The sequence below is a fragment of the Schistocerca gregaria genome, unplaced genomic scaffold (genome assembly GCF_023897955.1).
Source record: "Schistocerca gregaria isolate iqSchGreg1 unplaced genomic scaffold, iqSchGreg1.2 ptg001158l, whole genome shotgun sequence".
Taxonomy (NCBI): Eukaryota; Metazoa; Arthropoda; class Insecta; order Orthoptera; family Acrididae; genus Schistocerca; species Schistocerca gregaria.
Window position 1 is genome coordinate 5,001 of NW_026062489.1, and position 5,000 is coordinate 10,000.

The 5,000-nt window shown below is 53.7% G+C and overlaps 1 non-coding gene across 1 annotated transcript in view; it reads left to right on the plus strand.

The window, feature by feature from the left end:
* The first annotated feature begins 3,439 nt into the window (after nt 1-3,439).
* LOC126329049 (small subunit ribosomal RNA) overlaps nt 3,440-5,000 on the plus strand; it is a 1,893-nt gene continuing 332 nt past the window's right edge. Inside the window, exon 1 of the ribosomal RNA XR_007562150.1 lies at nt 3,440-5,000. This exon is cut by the window's right edge and continues 332 nt beyond it. This is a non-coding gene — a ribosomal RNA (small subunit ribosomal RNA).

Genomic DNA, 5,000 nt, shown 5'->3' on the forward strand with positions numbered 1-5,000 from the left:
CAACCCACCACCTGACACCAGCCAAACGTACATCCTGATTTGACACATCTCTGGCAACCTAACCCACGTTGGCCCTTAACCTAACCCACGTTGGCCCTTAACCTAACCCACGTTGGCCCTTAACCTAACCCACGTTGGCCCTTAACCTAACCCACGTTGGCCCTTAACCTAACCCACGTTGGCCCTTAACCTAACCCACGTTGGCCCTTAACCTAACCCACGTTGGCCCTTAACCTAACCCACGTTGGCCCTTAACCTAACCCACGTTGGCCCTTAACCTAACCCACGTTGGCCCTTAACCTAACCCACGTTGGCCCTTAACCTAACCCACGTTGGCCCTTAACCTAACCCACGTTGGCCCTTAACCTAACCCACGTTGGCCCCTAACCTAACCCACGTTGGCCCCTAACCTAACCCACGTTGGCCCCTAACCTAACCCACGTTGGCCCCTAACCTAACCCACGTTGGCCCCTAACCTAACCCACGTTGGCCCCTAACCTAACCCACGTTGGCCCCTAACCTAACCCACGTTGGCCCCTAACCTAACCCACGTTGGCCCCTAACCTAACCCACGTTGGCCCCTAACCTAACCCACGTTGGCCCCTAACCTAACCCACGTTGGCCCCTAACCTAACCCACGTTGGCCCCTAACCTAACCCACGTTGGCCCCTAACCTAACCCACGTTGGCCCCTAACCTAACCCACGTTGGCCCCTAACCTAACCCACGTTGGCCCCTAACCTAACCCACGTTGGCCCCTAACCTAACCCACGCTGCACCTTAACCTAAGTTACGCTGCACCTTAACCTAAGTTACGCTGCACCTTAACCTAAGTTACGCTGCACCTTAACCTAAGTTACGCTGCACCTTAACCTAAGTTACGCTGCACCTTAACCTAAGTTACGCTGCACCTTAACCTAAGTTACGCTGCACCTTAACCTAAGTTACGCTGCACCTTAACCTAAGTTACGCTGCACCTTAACCTAAGTTACGCTGCACCTTAACCTAACTTACACTGCACCTTAACCTAAGTTACACTGCACCTTAACCTAACTTACACTGCACCTTAACCTAAGTTACACTGCACCTTAACCTAAGTTACACTGCACCTTAACCTAACTTACACTGCACCTTAACCTAAGTTACACTGCACCTTAACCTAAGTTACACTGCACCTTAACCTAAGTTACACTGCACCTTAACCTAAGTTACACTGCACCTTAACCTAAGTTACACTGCACCTTAACCTAACTTACACTGCACCTTAACCTAACTTACACTGCACCTTAACCTAAGTTACACTGCACCTTAACCTAACTTACACTGCACCTTAACCTAACTTACACTGCACCTTAACCTAACTTACACTGCACCTTAACCTAACTTACACTGCACCTTAACCTAACTTACACTGCACCTTAACCTAACTTACACTGCACCTTAACCTAACTTACACTGCACCTTAACCTAACTTACACTGCACCTTAACCTAACTTACACTGCACCTTAACCTAACTTACACTGCACCTTAACCTAACTTACACTGCACCTTAACCTAACTTACACTGCACCTTAACCTAACTTACACTGCACCTTAACTGTCACATGTAACGTCACAGGAATGTAGCTTTGCCTAACAGCAACCCTCTGAACATAGTTCACTGCTTGGATCCTCTGGTGTCATGTGTATTTCTTGATGCCATGGTGCGTACCCTCACATAAAGGTCTTTCGAGTGTTGCGTACTTTCTACACAGTCCCGCTAACCACTGGAAGGGTGTACCGCTACAGAACGAATATCGCCCTCCCCTCCTGCCCTTCCAAGCTGGTCGGTCAGGCGTTTGTTTGTGAAATGAGCCTTGCAGCTGTTCAGTTGCATTCGGTTGTCGATGCAGTCAGTGTACGTTGTGGTACGGCCTGTGTGGACTGTCCGCTGATGTACGCGTAACCCACACTGATCATCCGTCGTTACGTACTGAGTGACATAATGTGGCACATGCTTGACCGTACACCGGCTGCGCCCTACAATGGCGAATCATAAGGGCCATATGTTGTGCACGATGCTACTTGTCTCGTCTCCCCATTACAGCGAGATTGCACTGTTGTACGCCGTACAGACATGTGGTAAGTAGGTACGGACGAAAGTATTGCATGTTGGCCCCCCCCCCCCCCCCCTCCTCCCTCTGCCGGGAATCAGCGTGAGCCGTCTGTTGATGTAGCAACGAGGGTTTTCCTATTTAATCGTATTGCCCCACACAACATGATAGCACGGTGGACCGCGTTCCACATCTGCGACATGCTACAGAGGCCGGTTGACAGTCGACCGCGCAAGGGACATTGCACACGTGCGCGGACCATCTTCCACGTGTTCTCTCGTGTACATGCCGCAGTGTGTATGTGGGCTGATGTAGCGTGTCGTGACACATAACATGCAGGCATGCCAGAATCGTAGATTTCGCAAATGTAGATTGACGTATACGTTTGCTGCCAAAGATCCGCAAATGAACTGGAAATCAGTTGTTGAGCGGTTGTTCGCGCTGCAGGTGCATCGGTGATAGCGACGATCGGTACATCTGTGAACCGGTTGTTTCGGCGGTACCCGCCATGCCCCCGAACCTGAGTTGGCCATGTGGGTATGAAGCGATACGAGGCTGTGGCTTGGCGGGACAGTCCCCGGCCGGTGAGGGGGGGCCGCCCGGCGTGCTGGCCGCGCGCTGCGTGAGCGCACGCACTACAGCCGGCTGGTGGGGGGCGCCCAGTGGCAGGAGCGCCGGCCGACGGGCCCGGCTGGCGTCCCAGCTATGCGCCGGCGCACCCTGCGCGCGGCGCCAGGCGGCCAAAGTGGGTTCTGCCGAGCCCGGTGCGAAGCGCGGTGGACATCTGCAGTGTGCTGGTCCGATTGCGGACTGTGTGCGTTGAGGATGCGCCGCCGCCCGGCACTCGGCGTCGCGACGCCGTCTGCTGCTCGGTCGCCCCCAGCGGTTCTCGCAGGTGGTTTGTATCGCAGCTCTGCGGACGTGTTGGCGCGTGCGCTGTGCTGGGAGAGTTCGCTTCTGCACCCAAGTGGGGCTTTGCCCTTCTGTGGCGCTGGCGTTGGAGCTGCCGGTCACCGTAGGTGGCGCGTGTTGTTTCCCGCCGGCAATGCCACGACAGCACGCTCCCGGGCCTCTGTCGGCAGCGGCAAGCTCAGTTGGGAGCACGGGTGTTCGCACTGAAAGCGTCTACTCGCCTATCTCCGGGCGATTGCGCCTCTCTCGAACCCGACCAAGTACTTAGGACGGCGCTGCGCGCCGCCGGGACCTGAGAGGGTTTCGAGGTGTATCGTGCAGGGGAGCTCAGCCTCCTCCTGTTTGCAGAATAATTGAGCGGACGCTTGCGTGTTCGCGCGGGCCCTCGGGACACACTCCCGGGCGGCCGGCTGCTCAGCTCTCGTTGACGCAGCTCCCTGGTTGATCCTGCCAGTAGTCATATGCTTGTCTCAAAGATTAAGCCATGCATGTCTCAGTACAAGCCGCATTAAGGTGAAACCGCGAATGGCTCATTAAATCAGTTATGGTTCCTTAGATCGTACCCACGTTACTTGGATAACTGTGGTAATTCTAGAGCTAATACATGCAAACAGAGTCCCGACCAGAGATGGAAGGGACGCTTTTATTAGATCAAAACCAATCGGATTGGCTCGTCTGGTCCGTTTGCCTTGGTGACTCTGAATAACTTTGGGCTGATCGCACGGTCCTCGTACCGGCGACGCATCTTTCAAATGTCTGCCTTATCAACTGTCGATGGTAGGTTCTGCGCCTACCATGGTTGTAACGGGTAACGGGGAATCAGGGTTCGATTCCGGAGAGGGAGCCTGAGAAACGGCTACCACATCCAAGGAAGGCAGCAGGCGCGCAAATTACCCACTCCCGGCACGGGGAGGTAGTGACGAAAAATAACGATACGGGACTCATCCGAGGCCCCGTAATCGGAATGAGTACACTTTAAATCCTTTAACGAGTATCTATTGGAGGGCAAGTCTGGTGCCAGCAGCCGCGGTAATTCCAGCTCCAATAGCGTATATTAAAGTTGTTGCGGTTAAAAAGCTCGTAGTTGGATTTGTGTCCCACGCTGTTGGTTCACCGCCCGTCGGTGTTTAACTGGCATGTATCGTGGGACGTCCTGCCGGTGGGGCGAGCCGAAGGCGTGCTTGCGCGTCCCGAGGCGGACCCCGTTGAAATCCTACCAGGGTGCTCTTAGTTGAGTGTCTCGGTGGGCCGGCACGTTTACTTTGAACAAATTAGAGTGCTTAAAGCAGGCAAGCCCGCCTGAATACTGTGTGCATGGAATAATGGAATAGGACCTCGGTTCTATTTTGTTGGTTTTCGGAACCCGAGGTAATGATTAATAGGGACAGGCGGGGGCATTCGTATTGCGACGTTAGAGGTGAAATTCTTGGATCGTCGCAAGACGAACAGAAGCGAAAGCATTTGCCAAGTATGTTTTCATTAATCAAGAACGAAAGTTAGAGGTTCGAAGACACTAGATCGCGTGTTTAGTTCTAACCATAAACGATGCCAGCCAGCGATCCGCCGCAGTTCCTCCGATGACTCGGCGGGCAGCCTCCGGGAAACCAAAGCTTTTGGGTTCCGGGGGAAGTATGGTTGCAAAGCTGAAACTTAAAGGAATTGACGGAAGGGCACCACCAGGAGTGGAGCCTGCGGCTTAATTTGACTCAACACGGGAAACCTCACCAGGCCCGGACACCGGAAGGATTGACAGATTGATAGCTCTTTCTTGATTCGGTGGGTGGTGGTGCATGGCCGTTCTTAGTTGGTGGAGCGATTTGTCTGGTTAATTCCGATAACGAACGAGACTCTAGCCTGCTAACTAGTCGCGTGACATCCTTCGTGCTGTCAGCGATTACTTTTCTTCTTAGAGGGACAGGCGGCTTCTAGCCGCACGAGATTGAGCAATAACAGGTCTGTGATGCCCTTAGATGTTCTGGGCCGCACGCGCGCTAC